General features: G+C 32.4%; 1 long non-coding RNA gene across 1 annotated transcript; it reads left to right on the forward strand.

Annotated features, from left to right (window-relative positions):
- The first annotated feature begins 12,977 nt into the window (after positions 1 to 12,977).
- On the forward strand, positions 12,978 to 16,629 carry LOC145956578 (uncharacterized). Its single transcript, XR_014432821.1, has 4 exons — positions 12,978 to 13,813; positions 14,002 to 15,486; positions 15,608 to 15,677; positions 15,886 to 16,629. It is a non-coding gene; the product is annotated as an uncharacterized LOC145956578 (long non-coding RNA).
- Positions 16,630 to 24,600: the final 7,971 nt, after the last annotated feature.

Below are 24,600 nucleotides of genomic sequence, written 5' to 3' on the forward strand. Positions count from 1 at the left end.
CGGATTTTGTGACGAAATAAACTTCGTCTCTAAAAGATCCATCACAAATTTCGTCACTAAATAAAAAAAAAATTTAGTGACGGATTTTTCCCTCTCAAAATTCCGTCACAAATAGGTTAAAATATTTTGTGAAAAAATTTGTGACGAATTATTCCCTCTCAAAATATTAAATTTTATTTATGAAACTTTTATATTTAAGAATTATGCATAATTAAAGAAAATATGTTAAATATTTTTAAAAAATAATAATAAAAATAAAAATATTTTATTTCATTAAAAGACTGAAAAAATTATGAAATTTATTTAATTAAATAAAAAAATTGTCAATTTTGAGCATAAGAAATTAAGACATTCATTAAAAATATTTATAAAAAAAACTTGTGAAATTAAAAAAAAAAGAGTATTAATTTAATTTTGGCTTAATTACATTTTTGTTCCCTCAAGTATTGTAATTGTGCAATTTTGATCCCTAAGGTTTTAATTGGATAATTTTAGTCCCTAAATAATTGTAATTGTGCAATTTTAGTTCTTTAATTTTTAATTGAACAATTTTAGTCCCTCAAATATCATAATTGTACAATTTGAATGTCTCCCATTAAAAATTTAATAATTTTAAAATTTTAATATATATATATATATAATAATTTAAAATTATATAATTATTTTCTTATTTAAGTTAGCATATACTATAATTTTTATTAATGTAACAAATGATATATATTTAATATTACTAAATAAATAAAATGTATATATTATTAATAATTTAATATTGCTAATAAATTAATATCAATAATATTTTTAGTATATTTATAGATAAACTCATAATTTGATAAATATAACTTAGTATATGTTAATATAATTTTACAAAAATATAAATATACTAGATAAGATATGTATATTTATAATTAATATACTTATAATTTTGTAAAAGTATATTAATATATAATAAGTTATATTTATCAAATTATGAGTTTATCTATAAATACACTAATAATATTATTGATATTAATTTATCAATAATATTATAAAAATAATAATATATAAATTTTATTTATTTAGTAATAATAAACAATTATACTAATAGAAAATTCGGGATGTTACAATTTGATATATTAATGAAAATTATAATACACGTTAATTTGAATAGACAAATAATATAATTTTAAAATATTGTATATATATATATGTATGTATGTATATATAGTAAAATTATGAAATTTTTAATGAGAGAGACTAAAATCACACAATTATGATATTTAATAGACTAAAATTGTTCAATTAAAAATTGAAGGACTAAAATTGCACAATTGCAATCTAAAATTACCCAATTAAAATCTTAGGGATCAAAATTGCACAATTGCAATACTTAAAAGATCAAAAATACAATTAAGCATATAATTTTTTAGCTAAAAAAGTTAAAAATGAATGTGTAATTAGAAAAGTTTAAAATATTTATTTTTTAATTTAATAATTTAATTATAATATAATAAATTTTTAAAAAAAACTTATAAATTAAAGTAAAGAAATCAGAAGTGTCAATTTATTTTTCTAAGTTATTGATTTCTTATTTTTTAGTTTAGTTGTTTATTGAAAAATGTCTTTCTAATGTCATAATTTTATAATTTTAAAGTGTAAATTTTTATTTAAAAAATTAAAAGTTTCTTATTTTATGTTAATAAAATAATATCTTTTAATTTCTTTATTTTTATGTTTAAAAACAAACTATAAATTAATGTAATTTAGATTTAAAAGTGACAAGGATAATTTACAAGTTTTTAATTATTTTTTTTAACTTTAATTGCTTCTAAATGGAAAAAAAGTAAGAAAACAAGATATCTTGAAACCCTTCATTGAGTCATATCTAACAAATTATGAGAAACAATCCCACACTCTAGTGAATAAATTTTTATCAATACCATAGTACTTGACTCAACCATGGGTTTGACAGTAACACATGGTCGTTATGAATTCGATTAACAAGAACATGGAGAGGTTGGGAACCTTATATCGAAGATTTAATTCGAATGAAAATAAAAAGTACTACTACTGTGATGAATTGGAATGCATATTCGATAAACCCTAAACACTTTGATTTTGAAATGCAAGAATTGCTTTGCTCCATCCTCTTTCAACCGTCAATAATGTATCTGTTTTAAATTATGTCTTATTTTTATTATAAAAACCAACAAAACTATAAAATTGGATAACCAACAAAACTACTACATGGAGGTTATTTTTTAATAAAGTGGAGACCAAAACCTTTGTATTTCTTTTATCTTTAGTTAAGTTATAAATAAGTTTAAATTGATTTTTTTTTAAAAATGAGTAAACATGATTTAGATTATAAAAAATGACTAAACGTAATAATTTATTGTAGATTTTATTTATAATTTTTTTTTTTGGAAAAAACTCAAATGAAATCAAATTTCTAAATAAAATATTCAAAATAACATAAATTTAGTTATTTGAATTTTTGTAATTAAAAAACCATAAGAATTATATAAATTTCAAAATTCAAAATTAGGCTAATTTTAAAATTGAATTTATAATAAAATATGATTATATATTTAAATTTTTAAAAATGAATTTAGAAATTATTGAAACGATAATTTATATTTATGTTATTTTATATAAAAAAAATGAATTTGATAAATAGAAATATCTTAAATTTAGATTTTTAATAAGTTGAATATGTAATAACTCAAAATTGCTGGTGGCTGGAACGGGCCGTTTCAAAAGTGAAATGGGCCGTTCCGGAATAAGAAAAATGTCCAAAACTGGAGAAGCAGAACGGCCCGTTCTCATAACCAGCAGAACGGTCCGTTCTGCTTCTCCAATATAGGGCATTTTTTTTATTCCGGAACGGCCCGTTTCACTTTTGAAACGGCCCGTTCTGTCTACTGTTACGGAATAAATTTAAATTCAGTATAAAAATAATAAAAAAATGATTATAAAAACTAAAATTAAATAACTTAGTTAAAAAATGACTATAATTAATAATTTAATGTAAAATTTGTTTAAAATTTTTTGAAAATAAATAATAAAATAAATCCTCCCTTTCGTCTTCTTCACTTTTTAGAAATGTGTTGACAAGATAATGGATAATATATTTATTTTTAGATAAAACTTAAATGCAATATTAAATGCTAGAGGGAACCGGCCAAGTTAACTATATATAGAGTATCATACAAAGAAGGAGAGTGACACTTAAGTATTCTTAATTAAGATTTATATTAAAGTTTATATTAATATTTTATTGTTGAATTTATTGTATTACCCTTTATCAAATTTTTCTGGTATTAAGTGCATTTATATATTTAGAGTTTTATAAATGTTACACTCAAAATGTGAGAAAATGTATTAAAAAATTTATATTGAATAATGATATAACTAAAATAAAGTATATATAAATATATAATAAAAATTCGTACATTACAAATCACTTATATATATATATATATATGATTAAGAAATAACTTATTTAAGATATATTATATAATAAGTTTTTATATAATAAGATCTTAATTATAATTAACATTAAACATTCAATGAATTCGAATAATGATATGTTTTAAGAAATAACTTCTTTAAGATCTTATATAATAATTTTTAGAGATTTAATGAATTGAGTAAAATTTATATTAAAGATAATATATAATTAAGATTTGTAAGTTATTGATTATAATACTTTTTAGTTACCGTATTTACCAAAAAATTATTTTTAATTAAAATATATTTTAGAATTTTAGTTAATTCATTATCATTCACTCACTTGATTAAAAAGTGATAAAATATAATTAATTTTTAATTAATTTAATAAAATAAAAACTTTAAAATATATATCTAAAATATGTAACAATTTCTTAAATACAAATATTTAATTAATTAATTTTAATATATACTAAATTTAATATTAGAAAATTTATAAATATTTTAGTTATAATTTTTATTATCTTTTGATTTAATATTGGATTTCTTTTGATGGTGAAAGATATTTACCTGGATTTGAATTATGATTGTTATAATCTTTTGATTTAATATTGAATTTTATTTATTATAAAACATAATAAATAAAATCTAAAATCTAGAGCAATTTCTTTTATACAAATATGTAATTAATTTTAATATATAATAAATTTTGTGACACCCTTACTACCCCAACACATATATTGTAATAATGAAAACTTAACAAAAACAATTTTCAATTTCGGTAAAAGGATTCACATGAGAATCTTCAAAATTGTTCTTCAATAACCACAACGATAAAAATGAAACGTGAGTTTACAAATGATTTTCAAAAATAATATTTACAATTCTAATTCCATATAACAATCTATGTCCTAAAGAAAATCCTCTGCCCCGATGTCACAATATCAGAGTATAACCACAACTCAACCGTTAGCATTCTAGATGTCACTCGTAGCCGGATCTTCCTCACCTAAAATATCCACAAATCGCACGGTGAGAAAAGAAAACATCTATATATATAGCACATAAGAAAACACAACATATTATCTCATTATAACTTAATATTCATAAATATTTCAACATATCGTATTTCAATCAATCATACATCGTCATCACGTCATAATTCTCAATCACACCAATCATCACAAATCTTGCACTTCACACTATGCCAAGGTCACGCTACCCATTTAACAATCTCAGGCCGTGCTCACCCCTGATATAACACTGTGCCAAGGTCACGTTATCCCTATCCCAGGACCGTGCTCACCCTTGACATGTTAACCAAGGTCACGATACCCACGTAACAATCCAGAGCCGTGCTCACCCCTGATATAACACTGTGCCAAGGTCACGTTATCCCTATTCCAGGGCCGTGCTCACCCCTGACATGTTAACCAAGGTCACGATACTCATGTAACAATCCAGAACCGTGCTCACCCCTGATATAACACTGTGCCAAGGTCACGTTATCCCTAACCTAGGGTCGTGCTCACCCCTGACATGTTAACCAAGGTCACGATACTCATGTAACAACCTCGGGCCGTGCTCACCCCTGGTCATAGGTGTGAAGAACCACAATCACATCTCATTCACATTCACATCCACATCCACATCCACATCCACATCCACATCCACATCCACATCCACATCCACATCTCAATTCCACAATACACACACAATCCACACAAAATGGTGATTCACATACCCCTCAAGTAATTCATCATCTAGATCATCAAACAATATAACAATAACATTCATAAACTAATATAACAAACAACAGAAGTATCAAACAGAAATAATTATAAAATTATTCATAACTCTAAGGGTTCTTCCTCTACCCAATTCCCTCATGTAACTCTACATATAAATAATCTCCTTTTCCCCCGTACCTGGATTAATAGGAACTCGGGCAGAACCTCCTCCTCTTTTTCCTTAAACAAGGATCGGAACTAAATCTGGGATAGAACCTCATCCTCTGAGTTCCTCTTGGTCTTCAAAGAGAAGAAGAGGAACGAAAGAGAGAACAGAAGAGAAGAGATAGTGAGAATGAGAGGTGTGTAGAAATGAGAGGATTTGAGGCCTATTTATAGGATTTTTCGCCCACCTACCACTACGGCCCGTTCCAAAATCGGAACGGCCCGTTCTGGGCCCTTCAAACCTACGCAAATTTTTGAACTGGAACGGCCCGTTCCAAAACCAGAACGGCCCGTTCCCAATCCCAGCAGAACGGCCCGTTCTCCCTCCGGAACCACCTGTTCTCCAAACCAGAACGGCCCGTGCTCCCTCTGGAACGGCCCGTGCTCCAAACCGGAACGGCCCGTTCTCCCTCCAGAACGGCCCGTTCTGATTCTCAAATTTTGGGCCTTTAACTTATTCCAGAACGGCCCGTTTCACTTTTGAAACGGCCCGTTCTGGGCAACGAATTGGGCCTACGGTCCATTGAAAATTGGGCTGTTACAATACTTCCCTCCTTTATGAAATTTCGTCCTCGAAATTTTTGTAATGGTAGACTCCTCGCTTCTTACTTTCTAATTATTATGCAACCTCACTACCTTAATGAGATACAACTTTATCAAAAGATATCTAAGAGCAAAACAAGTAAACTTGGCAAGCCTATCCACTAAAACACAAATAGAATCAACTTCTTAAGCATCTCAAACAAACCTACAATTAAGGCCTATCCACCCATCATCTCACTTCCACAATGGGACGTCTGAGTGCTACAAAATTCCTAAAGACTTCTAGCATACTAAACACAAGTATACAATTTCTCTACTCCTTTCTTCACCTTAGGTCACTTCACTTCCGCTGCGCTATTCAGATACATCCTCCTAAGGTCCCGATACATCTCATTAGCTCCTAAATATATATATTAAGAGTACTGTTATGTCCTTCCTCTAAAATCATCTTCCTTAATTCAAGGTTACTATGCACCCAAGTTTGTTCTTGCACCTCAAAATAATGTCAATTTCTACTCATAAATGGTTATCTATACTTCTACCAATCTTCTCCACTTGGTTCTCTAAGAAAGGATCTGACTCCTAGGCTTCTCTAATCTCATCCATTAATTCACTAGTCACTTTTAACACAATCAATTCAATGCTCCTAAGGATAATCTCACACACAAAGCATAAGTCTCTAAATTCTTCAATCAAATCCAACCCTTAAATCATCATAAATGATATACTAGAGGTCATCATAATCAAGGCATCTGCCACAATATTGGTTTTACTTCTGTGATCATCTTTAAAGATTAAGCACCTAAGCGTAAGTTCACTAGGTATACATATCAGATCTCTAATTTCACCAGTCCATCTACACCCAAGTCAAACTCTTATTCATCACCTTATCCTATAGTCTCATATCTTGTCACCAAAATTAATCAATTAATTATACGTCTCCAATTTCCTTCAACAATTCACTCGTTACTCAAGTTATACCAAGTTTCATACTACTCGGAGTAATCTCATAAGTCAAACTTAAATCTTTAATTTCAGCTAAAAAGATCCATCTCTATAATCATAAGAAAAAAATAATGTAGAGGGTTCCTACTCAAAGCATCAACCATCACATTGACTTTATGCAAATAACAACTAAGATTGAAATCCTAGTCCACAAAAATTCCAACTATCTCTTTTGTCCCATATTCAAGTCCTTCGGGTCAAACAAAATTTGAGGCTCTAATGATCACTAAATACCTCCAACTTAGAATCATATAGATAGTGTCTCCAAATCTTAGTGTAAATATCACGATTGCTTACTCAATGTCATGGGTAAGGTAATTCCTCTCATAAATTTTCAATTGCTTAGAAACATAAGTTATTACCCTTCCTCCTTGCATCTACACTACCTCCAAATTCATCTTAGAAACATCACGGTATACCACATAAGACTTACTAAAATCCGGTAACATTATCCAATCTTTCCTTAAGAGTTTGAAACATACTCTCACATTTATTATCCCATATAAAGGCAAGTCTTTCCTAGTCAATCTAGTCAAATAGTAAGCAACCTAGAGAAGTAAGCGACGAAATGCTTTGGGGAGTTGAAAATAAGCATAGGTCCGGGGATCCTCGATATAGGTTAACCTTTTGAACTACTGTTGAATTCATGGGTAGGCAAAAGACAACTTAGTGAACTGAAACATCTTAGTAGCTAGAAGAAAAGAAAGCAAAAGCAATTCCTATAATAGCGACGAGATAAACGAGAGCAGCCTAAACCGTGAACGGCTATCTTAAAAAATTTACTCAATAAATTTCCTATAAACTATCTCAATAAAACTTCTAACCTCACAAATTGACTTTTGATATCTCTCACTTAAGCACAACTTCTACCATAGGTAGATCTATGTTATATCCGCGCAAGAAATTACAAGGCCTAAATCTATCTTGGATATATCTTCAAAATTAACTCTAATATGATGATATCACATCTTAAGGTCAATCTCACTAAACACACAACCATTCACTAATTAATCCATAAGGTCATCTATCCTCATATCCACATACATGGATATCATATTAGAATACCTATTTAAACCTTCATATATACATCCTTCCCAATCATATATATAAATCTATCACTATTTCACACCATATAACATGTGCATGAACTTAACTTTACCACATAGCATCATAAAACCTTGAATAACCTCACAATCCACATGACAACACCTCAGAACATCATAACAAAATCATTTTTATCCTTACATTGCCTAGTAACTCAAAAACATCATGATAGCATACATATCCCATCAATAACTGTCAAGGAAAATGATACCTAAAGAGTTACACTTGTCCAACGATCTCAATCCTATCTCAAAAGAAAGATAAAAGAATAAGCTATAACTCTTATGAAGACATGAGATTCTGAATAGATCCTCTTCTCAGCTAACAATTCAAAATCACAACAGATATATTTAACGCTTATAACTAGCATCTGATTACCAAAACAACTATAACTAGAGTTCTAAACCTTCATTTTACCTCATTCCAGTGCCATTGAAAAGATCAGATCCAAGACTACAACTTCCATGAAGACCACAAAATCCAAATCTATCAATACGGTACTCCTACTAGCATAACAAAACTACAGTGAAAACATCTCCTACACTAGACAACAATAGTGCACTAACATCCCACAGAATACCTCAACCCTTCCAAACTTACTTCTTTCTACCTTAAACTCATATCCAAGCTTCCAACTACAATCCTTAAACGAAAATAATTCACCTATTCCACAAAAGACTTAGAGCTGAAATCAAATCCTCATGCAACCTAACCCCTAACAAGATTAATATGCAAGCATCAAAACTTAAGGAAATCACCAACACTTTGACCTTTCATCAAGAACACTCAAAGTTCTAATGCTCGACACATAACCTCTTGGATTCAATCATTACCACTATAACTTTCAAAAACGCCACCAATCGTAAGCTCTTAATACATTCGATAAGTCAATTTCTTACCCACATCCAAGCTTCCACTAGTTCTAGTTAGTTAGCAAGATACTTCGTCTACTACCACTACTTCTTACATAAGCAAGAAGTATCAAAATAATTAAGCAATCATGAGATTAAGAAAGAGCAATCAAAAATAGCATCATCAAGTTATATCATGTCTAACAGACAAATCCTGAGAACACAATGCACATAAATAAATAACAACAACATAATCAATCATCACATTAGCACATCAATAAACTTCACACTCAATGCATTCCATCATTCATCTATCGAACAAGCCTAGTAGACTCACAACTCACGGCCGATTGGATCGACCTGCTTTGATACCACTAAATGTGACACCCTTACTACCCCAACACATATATTGTAATAATGAAAACTTAACAAAAACAATTTTCAATTTCGGTAAAAGGGTTCACATGAGAATCTTCAAAATTGTTCTTCAATAACCACAACGATAAAAATGAAACGTGAGTTTACAAATGATTTTCAAAAATAATATTTACAATTCTAATTCCATATAACAATCTATGTCCTAAAGAAAATCCTCTGCCCCGATGTCACAATATCAGAGTATAACCACAACTCAACCGTTAGCATTCTAGATGTCACTCGTAGCCGGATCTTCCTCACCTAAAATATCCACAAATCCCACGGTGAGAAAAGAAAACATCTATATATATAGCACATAAGAAAACACAACATATTATCTCATTATAACTTAATATTCATAAATATTTCAACATATCGTATTTCAATCAATCATACATCGTCATCACATCATAATTCTCAATCACACCAATCATCACAAATCTTGCACTTAACACTATGCCAAGGTCACGCTACCCATTTAACAATCTCAGGCCATGCTCACCCCTGATATAACACTGTGCCAAGGTCACGTTATCCCTATCCCAGGGCCGTGCTCACCCTTGACATGTTAACCAAGGTCACGATACCCACGTAACAATCCAGAGCCGTGCTCACCCCTGATATAACACTGTGCCAAGGTCACGTTATCCCTATTCCAGGGCCGTGCTCACCCCTGACATGTTAACCAAGGTCACGATACTCATGTAACAATCCAGAGTCGTGCTCACCCCTGATATAACACTGTGCCAAGGTCACGTTATCCCTAACCTAGGGCCGTGCTCACCCTTGACATGTTAACCAAGGTCACGATACTCATGTAACAATCTCGGGCCGTGCTCACCCCTGGTCATAGGTGTGAAGAACCACAATCACATCTCATTCACATTCACATCCACATCCACATCCACATCCACATCCACATCCACATCCACATCCACATCCACATACACATCCACATCCACATCCACATCCACATCTCAATTCCACAATACACACACAATCCACACAAAATGGTGATTCACATACCTCTCAAGTAATTCATCATCTAGATCATCAAACAATATAACAATAACATTCATAAACTAATATAACAAACAACAGAAGTATCAATTTAATATAATTTTAACGTAAACAGTAAAATTCCCAATTGTTCCAAAACCTAACTCACAGGCACTTTTGTACAATTTCGTTCTCCCTCTCAGATCATCATTTTTACAAATTATTAGCATATCTATAATCCTCAACACATACAGAATCTAATGGGATCCTCAATTTCTCAAACAGAAATCGTCCAATTTTTCACAACCTAACTTACAGACACTTTTCTATAATTTCGTTCTCTCTCCCAGAGCATCATTTTTACAAGTTAAACATATATTCGTAATCCTAAATATATATAGAATCACATAAGATAATTAATTCTCCAAACAGAAATAATTATAAAATTATTCATAACTCTAAGGGTTCTTCCTCTACCCAATTTCCTCATGTAACTCTACATATAAATAATCTCCTTTTCCCCCGTACCTGGATAAATAGGAACTCGGGCAGAACCTCCTCCTCTTTTTCCTTAAACAAGGATCGGAACTAAATCTGGGACAGAACCTCATCCTCTGAGTTCCTCTTGGTCTTCAGAGAGAAGAAGAGGAACGAAAGAGAGAACAAAAGAGAAGAGAGAGTGAGAATGAGAGGTGTGTAGAAATGAGAGGATTTGAGGCCTATTTATAGGATTTTTCGCCCACCTACCACTACGGCCCGTTCCAAAATCGGAACGGCCCGTTCTGGGCCCTTCAAACCTACGCAAATTTTTGAACTGGAACGGCCCGTTCCAAAACCAGAACGGCCCGTTCCCAATCCCAGCAGAACGGCCCGTTCTCCCTCCAGAACGACCCGTTCTCCAAACCAGAACGGCCCGTCCTCCCTCTGGAACGGCCCGTTCTCCCTCCAGAACGGCCCGTTCTGATTCTCAAATTTTAGGCCTTTAACTTATTCCAGAACGGCCCGTTTCACTTTTGAAACGGCCCGTTCTGGGCAACGAATTGGGCCTACGGCCCATTGAAAATTGGGCTGTTACAAATTTAATATCAGAATATTTATGATAATTTTAGTTATGATTTATATAATATTTTGATTTAATATTAAATTTCTTTTGATTATAATATTTTAATATATTTTATTTAAAATATCAGTTAACATATTTTATTATATTTTCATTTTAATTTATTATAAAATAATTATAATATTTAATTTAACATCATTAAAAAAATAATCATTATAAAATTTATTCTTTTTTAATTTAATTATTTATTATAATACTTTTTAGTTACCGTATTTATCAAAAAATTATTTTTAATTAAAATATATTTTAGAATTTTAGTTAATTCATTATCATTCACTCACTTGATTAAAAAGTGATAAAATATAATTAATTTTTAATTAATTTAATAAAATAAAAACTTTAAAATATATATCTAAAATCTGTAACAATTTCTTAAATACAAATATTTAATTAATTAATTTTAATATATACTAAATTTAATATTAGAAAATTTAAAAATATTTTAGTTATAATTTTTATTATCTTTTGATTTAATATTGGATTTTTTTTTATGGTGAAAGATATTTACCTGGATTTGAGTTATGATTGTTATAATCTTTTGATTTAATATTGGATTTTATTTATTATAAAACATAATAAATAAAATCTAAAATCTAGGGCAATTTCTTTGATACAAATATGTAATTAATTTTAATATATAATAAATTTAATATCAGAATATTTATTATAATTTTAGTTATGATTTATATAATATTTTGCCGTATGAAAGGATGAAGAAAACTAACGGTATGAAATGAAATTATTATGTTGCATGATTTATTTTCTACTTCTACAACTTTTATCGGTATCGTGATTATTATTTCCATCATAACATGTCATACTTTGTATCTTTCTTTACCTTTTATTGTGGAAATTTAAAACATACTTATACCCCTTCATAAAGTAATGGAGTGTCAATGTCACCACAGGAAGGATTGGCCCCAATCAATTTGAATTTTAAAATAAAAGTAAAATATGTTTAATTTTTATAAAATTTAAAACTATCTAATAGCATATTTTTTAAGTCTAATATGTCAAACTTATCTTAAAAAATATAATATCACTACAAAAAATGTTCCATATAGTGACATACAAAAAGTGTCACTATAGGTATAATATATGCAGGTATATACCTATTTGACATATAGCTACATATAATTTTAGTGTTGATTTTGAATGAGATTTAACAACATATTTTGTGTGTCACTATAGTCTATACCTACACTCTTTAACAATATACCAACATATATTATATTTATTGTGTGAGTAAAAATAATTTTTAGTGACACATATTGTGTCATTATAGGGTGTGTGTCACTATACGGCAATTTTCTTGTAGTAAGATCTTTAAATGTGATAAAAAATTATCTATTAATAACTTTATAAACTTCACCTTTTATATAAGAAACTGACTTTTAAATTTTAAGTTTATAGACTTTTTAAATAATTTAAAATTTTACCTTTTTATTAAAAAAATCTTTAATTTAACTTTTTTTTTATAAATAAATGGCCTAGTTCGAATATAATGTAAATTATGTCATATATCTCTAAAGAGCAACTTGAATTATTTCCATTTTTACTTGTCATTAAACCCTTTATAGTAAAACAATACATTATCTCCTAACTTTCTATATTACTATAAAATGAAGATGATTTAAAATCAATTCACAATTTTCTTTAAGATTTGACTTGTAAGCAAGAAAAGTGTATTTTAAAAATAAAGTATACTTTTTTTTTTCAAAAATATTTTTGTGCAACAAATTTTATAATAAAGCGATAAAAAGAGAGAAAAGAGAAAACTTATATTATCATTATTTTTTTATTCTAATTTCAACCCATTTGTGATCTAAAATGTACTTGTAGTAGCTCGTCTAAAGTATGAGTAAGAAATAGACAAATTCTAAATTTCTAAAATATTTTTCAAAATTAGTTTTTACTTTTCAGATGACCCCAAATCTCGCGAGAGAGGCCTCATATTTTCCCTTTTCCCCTTTCTCAAATTAGGGTTCCTGCGAGCATGGTGGAGGGTTCCGCGAGCCCCGGCAGCGGCAGCCACGAGAGCGGCGACCACACTTGGTTTCGAGGATTATATTGATCCCTTTTTCCCATTCTCTTTCAACTCTCTTCAATTCCATGGCTAACCAACCACAATCCTCCGATGTGTAACCTTCTTCTTCCTTCTCAGATCTCTATTCCATTCTTTTTTCTTTCTCTTTTCTCACTCATTCCATTCTCAATCTTTCAGCAAAGGAACAGAAAGGGATTTCAGCACCGCGATCTTGGAGCAGTAGAAGGCGCCCAACCGACTTGTCGTTGACGAGGCTGTAAACGACGACAACTCTATCGTCGCGCTTCACCCCGACACCATGGAGAAGCTCCAGCTCTTCCACGACGACACCATTCTTCTCAAGGTAAACCACAAAGCGCGCTCGATTTTGATTCTAACGGAACGAAGTTTTAGCTGCGGCGCTTGATCGTCGATTGTGGTTTTTTTTTGTGTTTTATTTTAAGGGAAGAAAAGGAAGGACACGGTTTTTTTTATTCCATTTTGTTTTTCGCACACCTCAATGTTACGGTGTTTGAATCTGTCATTTTCCAGGGTGATACCAAGGGCTCAGCCAAGGGTGGAGAATCATCTACTAAGAAAGATGTTCTTTCGGCTCCTGGAACAAAGATCTGCCATCCTTCTGTTAATGATCATGAAGATATGCAGAACCTACAAAATTATGTCAAAGGATTTGCAACCATAGACAACCTAGCACTTGTAAATGTTGAGGGGTGAGTTATGAATTGCAGTCGTATTACATATTGGCATTTTTGCTGCATAATGATTTCTATTTAATTTAAGGTTTTCTGTAACATATTATTTGTCCAAGTTATGATTCCAAATTTTTCTCCAATTCTTTTTTTCAGAACTGGAATGGCTGGTGTTCCAAGTACAGTAAAAGATGTTGGAGCTAATGTTATCATGATATCTCAGGTGCACTTATAACTTTTTTGCACTATTTTCTAGTTGTCCATGTTGATGTATAAGAAATTGCATTCATCATTAACAGTGATTGTTAAGACTAATTGAAATATTACTTTACTTGTTTATATGATGATCAACACATTATCTGTGACTGAAAGAATAGGTAAAGCTGAACAAAATGGAAACATTTTAATCTTTGCAGACACATCTTTTTCTCCTTTGAGTGGCAAAAAAAGTTGCGTACTTCTGGTCACTCACACCGTCGCAATCCCTCTCACTCTCTCATTGCAATGTCAATACTCCAATGGTAGCTTTGACTAATTGAAAGCTGTAGAATCACAACAAGGAATCCCCAAACCTCCAAAAGGAAACTGAAATCATAATAGTCTCTCATACCCTTTAAACTTATTTGGTGTGAAATGCTTTCTTGATGTGTGTTAGATCAATTTTAGAAATTCACCTTTCAGGATATATGACAACCATACAATTTATTTCCAAAATGTTCAAAAGCAGCTTATGTTAAAATGTTTGTTTATCGTTGGAGTGTATGAGAATTGTTTAATAATAACCTATATACAAAAATGGATGTAACAAAGGCACTAATTAAGTTTCGAGTGTCTCTCCGTGGATTACGGTAAAAAATCAAAACTGGGCTTCTACTGTGCCTGCTATCGTGCGGAGTTCTTCTTCTGCCTCTGTTATCGTCTTGCGTTCTTCTTCTTCTGCGGAGCTGTGTTCTTCTTCTTCTGCTGCGCGACTGTGTTATTCTTCTTCTTCTGCGCGACAGTATAAAAATGTCATCCTAATATGCTTGTTTTTGTTTTCAAAATAAATAGTTCTAATGTTGGTATGGGATAAAGGAGAACGTTCATTTGGATAATATTTTATTCATTAGTTATTTTTTTCAATTGCTTTTGATGGTTATGAGTTTTGATTGTATACAAGTTATTTAAATTTTTTATTTTGTGGTTTGTGTTTTTCAGGAAAAGATGTGATAGGACTTGCCGAAGCAGGTTCTGGTAAGACTAGAGCTTTTGCCCTTCCCATATTGCATGCTCTCTTAGAAGCACCATGCCCAAATAATTTCTTTGCTTGTGTGTTGTCTCCCACCAGGTTTGATTGATACCTAATCATGGGATGAATTTACATATAATTTGAATTTTTATTGATTGAAAATGCTAACTCTCATTTAACTAGTTTATTTATTCTGTTTTTAACCTTTTTATTGATTTAGAGAGCTTGCTATTCAAATTGCTGAGCAGTTTGAAGCTCTAGGTTCTGAAATTGGTGTGAAGTGTGTTGTGGTGAGTTTCAATATAATTTTTTTAAATGATTCACTGTGTGAATTTTATTGCTTCTCGTTTACTGCATAACTTTTTGTGTTATGTCCCCTTATACCATTTCCAGCATAATACTTAGCTTTAAATAATGGTTAGGAACTGTGTTAATCTTCTATTTGAGACAATCATGTTAGAAAAACTATTTGCTTGACATGATTTCCTTTCTCTCTAGCTTGTTGGAGGAATTGACATGGTACAACAATCCATAAAGTTAGCAAAGCAACCTCACATTATTGTAAGTGTTACTGTTGCTGATAAGAATGTTTTGATTTCATTTGTTTCTTTAATTCAATAGTGTTAGATAATAGTTGAGTGAGATCCAAAATTTAATCTTGAGTTGAGTATGTATATAAAATATATCACTCATGTTTTACTAAAAATTTAATCTTAATTAAAAGAAGTTGCAATGAAACATGTATTTTTAATTGAAAATTGTGAAATTTGATTGTCTATAATATGCTACTAACAAACAAGGCCTTCAACTGGCTGGTACACAACTAGTCATATTAGTCCAAAAACTGCTGAAAGCAAATAAATGTATAAGCCCAAAAACCAAATATTGAAAAACATGAATATTGAATGCCACTTAAAGAGCTCTCCAATATATTCATTTATGAGCCCCAACTGTGCTCTTGGCAGAATCAGCAGCCCCTCGTGCCTTTTCCTGCATTTGCTGCCCAGCCTACAACACAAAAACACTTTCATCACTCACCAAAATTCTCCATAATATTTAGCTTCTTTTGTTCATTCTAAGAGCATGTTTGGATGTTCTATTAGTTCCATCATCTTAGATTTTTTTTTAGTGAAAAGAAGTTGTTTGTAAAAAATTTGTATATTTCAGACAATAGTTGTATAACTTCGATTGGAATTATATCCTGTAATGTTTCTTCATTAAAGATTATAGCTCAACGTTAAACGTTTTGTCTTCTCCTGCTAATTTAACACTCCATAGTATCATTTTCTAACAGTTCATCGATATATTTAAAGATCTCTTGATTGTTTGAGTTATGTTTTTGGTGTAATCCACTACTAAACATATTCAAAGGATCGATGTTCTTTATTGATTTCTGTTTTGTGTTGCCTTTGGTTATCTTTTTTGCACCAATATATGCTATATGTGGTAATCGATTACAAGAAATGGGTAATTGATTACCAGAGAACATTTTTAAAAGTAAATTTCGAACATATGATTTTCATTGTCTGGTAATCGATTACATGTATATGTAATCGATTACCAGACTCTTAAAACAATAGTTTCCTCATTAAAGACGCCCAGTTTGTGAGGGATTCAACCCAGTTAGTGACGGATTTTATCCGTCGCAAATTGTGACGGAATTATGGCGTCGCAAATTGTGACGGATTCTACTCAATAATAGGCATCACAGTTTGTGACGGATTTTCTTCGTCGCAAATTGTGACGGATTCCTTCATCACAATTTGTGAGGGACTCACATACCTCTCAATCCCTCTCAAATTGCGAGGGGTATAATCCCTCACAAATTGCGAGGGATTTAATCCCTCACAGATTGCGACAGATTTTTATTAATTTCTAAACATTTATTGTTAGAAATTAGTGACGGAAATTATACTGTTTGTGATGCCTTAATTCTGTCACTAATTGTGACGGAGCAAATAATCCGTCACTAAATATTTTGTGACGCCAAATTTTGTGACGGAATCATTTCCGTCACAAATTCCGTCACTAATTTATTTGTGAAGGATTTTATGAAGATTAGTGACGGATTTGTTCCCTCTCTAATTTTAATTTTTCTAGTAGTGTATATTTGTCATCATCAAAAAGGGGGAGATTGTTATGTTAGACAAAGCAATTCTCAGTAAGGCTTTGAATGAGACAAATATCATGCATATTGTTATTTCTAACAAGTGTGATAGTGTTTCAGATAAAGACATAAGTACATACAAGCTAGGTAAAGAACAAAGAATATAAATGTATTATCGTCTACACCAGAACCAAGAGATATGAGCTAAGCACCTAGATAAAGGCTTATCAAAAGGAGGAAATACATCAGACGAAGACACCCACAAACACGGACACAAAGGAAATAAAGAACAGATAAAGACGTAGGTCAACTAAGGTGCTAGCAGAATAAGTAACAAAAGACGATGAAGCATTCCAGACGAAATCATAATCGTCCATTCTCACACTTGACCAAGACGGAGAGAAAAGCCAGAGTCTACCTCTCAAACAAAGATTTAAGTATCTAGACAAAGTCAGAGAATAGTGAAGAACGTCTGATGCTCATAACAAACATCATCCTCAAATCACAAAGGAACACATGAGGACATCATGTCTGAAAAAGGGAAAGATGAAAGAATAGGCAAGTGCAAATCCACAAGTTAAAACTGCGTATGTTAGAAGAAGGACACCTACTTTTTAGAGAAAGATAGCATTGTGCAGTCATACTAATGCACAAAGTACAAGGATGTCCAAGTCATGATTAAAGTCAGACATCAGAAGGAAACAAGACGTTCAAAGAAATCTCACGTATACAAGCAAATTCATTAAATGATAAGATCTACATAGCCATGAAGAAATCTCCTATCTGCATCAACAAAAGAGTTCCTCGTCAGCAGACACATCCAAATTCAGACGACGAGCAAATTTATGTGACCAAAATCATTCAAAAATAATAACGACAAGATCAAAGGACGGAATGGATGAACATGTGCCAGATGACAATTAATAGTAGACAAAGGTATACTATGCACAACCGAGAACGCAATATACTAGGTGAAAGATGGTAAAGACAAATAAGAAGAGTCGACTGCATGACAAGAAAAAAAACACAAAAGAAGAACTCAGACAGAAACAAAGTCTACCTACAGAGTTGACTAGACTAAAGGAGAAGTCAATGCATCATTACTCAGACGAAGTTCAAAGTTCTAAATTACCCATTAGCTAATCTAATCAAAGAAAGTCATTCGAAGATCCAAAACATGAGAAGCACATGAAATGACCAGACGCAGACAAAAATTATCATGAAGAATAGAATCAAATCTCATAGGAAAACTCAGACATCATCCACAATCATACAAGAAGCTCTCAACGTTAAAGGAAAGAAAGAAGAAGAAGAGAAACGAGTCAAAATAGAAAGCATGCATGTGTCAGAAAAAGTAAGTTACTTTTTCAGATAAGGACAATGGCTATATTGCTGCATGACCAAAAAAAGACAAACAATTCCTAAGTCAAACATTGCTGCCAACAGGACAAAGAAGAATACACGCAATGTCTAAATACAGAAGCAACATTTAATGCAAGATCTTGAGCATTAAATGAAGGATCAAATTGGTCATGAACGAATATATTAGCTTCAAAGGACATATGCAACGGGCAGATTCCATGAGCCTACAAATAGACAATAACCTCAAACCTAAAGAGAAGGGAAAAGAGAAATGAAAGAATGACTATAGGCATTGCCCTGGGCTTTTATCATTAAGCACCAAAAGTAATATCAAGCCCAAAAGAAAAACAGAGAAATCAAAGATTGATCCTTCATAGTCAAATCTACAAATGTATCATTGTATTCGTCTCTGTAGTCTAAGGTGTTCCGAGTATATCTTAGGAAGGAGACCTTAGTGAGTGTTGTAATCTTATGTATCCTCTTTGTAAAGAGTAACCCAGACACTCAGAATCGCTGTAGGACTAAGGTAGTGAAACCTTATAGAGTGTAGATCATATATGTATCCTCTCTGTGAGAGTAACCCAAACACTCAAACCTGATTATACGTCTATCATCTGTAAATCCTGAAGAGGCTAGGGAAAGAATACTCGTAACGCCAGGAGGTGGTCGAGAATACTCATTGCTAGCCAGAAGTGGATGATAAGAAAATACTAGCGCTGATGAGTGAAGCTGACGGGTCAGGAGTGATTGAGAATACTTGGGGAATTAGAAGTGGTTTAAGAATACTAGAATTGGTGAGTGAACCTAGCCAACTAGGAGTGGCCGTGACCTGGGTGGTCTAGAATACTCGTGACCAAGAGTGGTCGTGACCTGAGTGTTGTATAATACTCAATGCTAGCCTGAAGAGACTGATAAGAAAATACTAGCGTTGATGAGTGAAGTCAACGGGCCAGAAGTGGTCGATAATACTTATGTACTTAATTGCATATTAGTGGAACCCTTCAGTTGAAGGAGACTAGATGTAGCTAGTATGAGCGAACCAATATAAAATGATTTACACTACTTGTCATATTTCTTTTAGACGCATATCTTCCTTACTTATTAAATCTTTGTGAAAAACTTTGTCCACCGATAACCTCTTAGTGAAATCATCTTTCAGACGCAGACGCAAACTTTGATTAACATATCTAGTATACTGAAGAACTTTATCTACTGCTTATCTTTAAATGAAACTATCTTCAAAAGGAAAATGCTAGAACTTTAATCATTATTGTTATATGAAACATTTTCCTTCAGCAGGCGATAAATCTTTCAAACGCAATGACCTTGTGTTAAGCAAATTCTGCATAACCTTCTGGTATCTAAAAGTGCATTGGACGAAAAACATTATTCTTGCAAAAATAGTTTAAAATTCCTTCTTACACACACACATATTCAACCCCCTTCTATGTGTTTCATGTCTAACTTCAACAATTGTGTTCTTCCCATGACCACTTGTGGGTTAAGGTTGTTCGGGATAAATACAATGCGGGTTGTCACATATTCCATCAATATCTAGACGAAATGGTGTTTCAAATTTTTGGCGTGGGGTGATGCATCATAGGGAGGAGGTCAAGTCCCAACTCATCTAGCACATTAGAGAGATGGTCTTGGAGTGCGATTTTGGCAAGATAAATGGCTACCTAAGATGGAGAAGCTAGAGGAATACACAGGTGGTGTGATAACCTTGGCAGAGTTGTAGAAACCAGTTGTAGCTTTCACTAATTCTCATGGAGAGTGGAATTTGGATTACATTTCCCAAGTATTACCAATTATAATCATTGATCGCATTCGAGCAGTAAATCCTCCAAAACCTGAAAGACATAGTGATGTTATAGCTTGGCATGATACGTTTGATGGAGACTTCTCTTATCAAGTGGTAGTGAGACAACTTATTCTATCCCTCGAGAAATCACCGTTTAACTACATTTGTAGTATAAAAGTCCTAGAGCGTGTCAAAAGTTTTATGTGGAAACTTAGCCATGGTAGACTAATAACAAATGCAAGACATTGGGAGATGGGGATATCGGCTAGTAATTCTTGTCCTCTATGCACGTATGGGGAGGAAACATGTATTCACTTGTTTCGAGATTATGTGGTGGCAAAACAAATTTGGTCCTTTTGGTGGTAGGGACGGACAACCTCCCATGGTCTTTGGAAATGGTAACCTGTAGGAATAGATTAAGGAAAATATTTGTCGCTTATCTCCTAAGGACTGGGCAAATTGGGCACCACGTTTTATTGTATAACCAGTCAGAAATTTGCGTTTTTTGTTGTTGTAGTGAAGTACATATTCGAGGATGCTCACCTAATGCTTTAGCAATTTACGTGAGGGCTAGTTGTGATACTAATGCATATAGTAGTTCCATAATTGACAATTGGCATACCCGATCGATCATGCCTCAAAGTAACGCAAAGCTAGGATCCATATGTTAGGAAGTAGCGCAAGAAGGGGTGGTTAAGTTAAACGTTGAAGGTGCATGTCATAGGCAAGATATGGTGGCAGGGTTTGGTGGGGTTGCTTGGGATCACAGAGGAACTTCTATAAAAGCTTTCTCTTTGTTTTTGGGAGCTTGTGGAGTGTTAGAAGCTGAGTTGTGGGCATTTAGAAGGGGTTGTATATGTTACACAGGTTAGGATACACAAATATAATTGTTGAATTTGATTCAACACAAGCCATAAACATTCTTAAGCACGAGTGTGTTAGAACACATGCATCCAGTTCACTTGTTGAAGATATTCGCTTGGTGGTAGGTAACTTTTCTTCATGCAATTGGGTTCATGTCCTTCGTGAGGCCAATCAAGTGGTGGATCTTTTAGCTAAGAAGGGATTGAGTTCCTGGTCTGTTTATCAATGTTATTCTATTATGCCTTCTTTTATTTATTTTGCCATTTTGGCCAACAGTTGTATGACTTGTTTACCCTTGTGGATTTTAATGTACTGGTTGGGGCTATGGTCCCTTCCTTCAACCAAAAACAAATAACTTAGATACAATTCTAAAAGTGTAATTGGTATTATTCTCTAATTAGAATTGAAGATTCACCTTAATAATATATATTTACATTTTTTACAAGAAAATTTATATATAATCATACACTCTATAATAATATAATATTTGTTATTAAAAATTACTTTTTTCCACACAATATATGTTGACATATTGTTAAAAAGTGCGATTATAGATTATAGTGACATACAAAATATGTTGTTAAATATTATTTAAAATCAACAATTAAATTATGGGTAACTATATGTCAAATAGATATATACCAGGGGATGGCAATAGGGCTTCATGGGGGTGGGCAATAGTAAACTCGCCCCTCCCCACTGATGAAAATTGGCCACATACTCACTCTATATCTGTGACACCCTTCTACCCCATAATAAATAAGTAACAACAATAAGAATAATTCAATAAATATAACATCAAGAAGGGTCCACATATTTTAATAAAAACTCATAGGTTCACAAGTCTTGAAATAAATAGAAATAATAATAATAATAATAATAATAAAGTTTTACTCTTAAAAGAAAATTATCAAGGTCTCTAAAGAAAATGAAAGGAATCCAGAATTTACAAATATAAGGTGAATATAAAACTCTTAAAAATAAGTCTCCTCAAACGACAAATAACAATTCATAACTAAAGCATCCTAAATTCATGCCCCAATGTCACATCCTATCAGAGCAGAACCCTTTCCCTTTAGAACTCAACACTATGAGTGCCTTCATCTTCACCTAAAAGAAAACCACATAAAAACAGGACGGTGAGAGATAGATAACATCATATATGAACATAGAGCTACCCAATTCCCACCCCACACCATGCACCAAAATATCATCATTAAATATAAACAACAAATACATCTCATATAATTACCAAACATCATTTTTTTTTCAATCATACAAGCTTTCATACACATGCTCACTATATGCTCATACACATCTCCTCTCCTAAGAGTCTCAACTTGGTACTCCACACAATGGGCGTACCTTGTCAATTCCCTTAGTTGTTGCCAATGCGGGCATACCGTTCTCACACCCTCCCAGGGCCGGTATGTTGCACGGTTAAACACCCAGCGGCCCATGCAAAGGCAATCCACCCACCGTTAAACCCTCTGTGGCCAGTGAGTTGCGCAGTTAAACACCCAACGGCCCATGCATGGAATGCCTCCCGTCATGGTCCCCCCTGTCTCAACCCCTCTCTGGGCCCAGGGTCCAATGCAATATAGCCACGTCTGGCTTCTCAAGCACCACATGCAACTCATAAGTCTCATGCAACTCATGCATCCCACGTAACTCATAATTAATGCATCTCCATTATATAACATCATCACATGTCAATAAAAATCCATGCAATATCATCCTCACATGCTAGGTACCTATCATTAAGTTATCAACATCATAGACCACAAATTTCACATAATTCTTCACACACATCACAATATCTATGACATTCAGTTAATAATTTAACCATAAATCGAGATATACATATCCTTTCTAAGTGATCCCAACTCCATTAGAATCCTAACATCAATATCTACAACTTTCATGAAGAACACAAATCCTAATAAAGTCGTTTAGGTTACCATTCAGGGCTCACAAAAATTGATGTTGTGGTTCGCACACAGATTGGAAGGCTCAAATTTCAACTCACATAACTTGATCAAATATTAATATTTTTATACGATTCTTGTGTCTAAATGGTAGCCCCAGATGTCTAGTTTCTAACAAAACAAACGGCACTCGATTTGGATAACTACACAGAAAGATATCGCAAAATTACAAACGTATGTCGGGGTCCCGACGCCCGACGCCCAAAACTGGCGCTGAGCGCCCAAATCTCTGCCCAGACTCCCCTCTGTGAAATTAAACCTGCGTTTTACGAGTTCCAACAAGGTTTTTACCAATTTTCACTACTTCTACACCCCGTTGGTTCAGTTTAACTCCATTTATATTCTTCATACGTTCCAAATCAATCCATACACATCTCAAGCCTCAAAAATTGGTTTTCATTGGTTTTACAAAAAAAAAATCTAAACTCTTCTTAACACATAAAATTCAAGTCATCAAATTTAAGGATAAAGAATTAACAAGAAAGCCCCAATGGAATTCAAAGACAATTCAAGAAATAAGTTCTGAATTAAGAATTTAGAACATCGATTGCACAGATAATCGTTCAGAATTTTAAATAGAGTTCCTAGAGGGACTTAGGGATTGCCCTCACTACCCGAAAACCCCTATATTCACATATGAAAAAACCCATCTCCCCCGTACCTGGATGAGCAGAAGATGAATGGTCTTGGTGTGACCTAAGATCGTTCCTGAGTACTCTTGCTTAGAGCTCTTTGTTTCTCCTCTTTTTTTTCCCTAACCCTTCAGAACGCAAATGAGGCAGATAGGGTTAACACCACCTGACTCCTTTCTTAAAATTAATCCATTGGACTGGGTCAACCCAACCCATTTTCCTTCTCTTCTAACCCACTTCTAATTTTCCTCAAAATAATTAAATAAAATAAATACATGTATATTATAAAATATTTTTTCTCTATAATAATAATATATTTCTGACCCTAAATATAATAATATAATTTCAATAACAAAATATCATATAAAATCAACCTTCTCTTAAAACATATAAATATTTATTTAAAAATGCTAATAAAAATACTTATTTAATACGTACAAAATAATTGTCCAAAAT

The sequence above is a fragment of the Cajanus cajan genome, chromosome 3, assembly GCF_000230855.2.
Source record: "Cajanus cajan strain Asha chromosome 3, NIPB_CcT2T_4, whole genome shotgun sequence".
NCBI classification, from domain to species: Eukaryota; Viridiplantae; Streptophyta; class Magnoliopsida; order Fabales; family Fabaceae; genus Cajanus; species Cajanus cajan.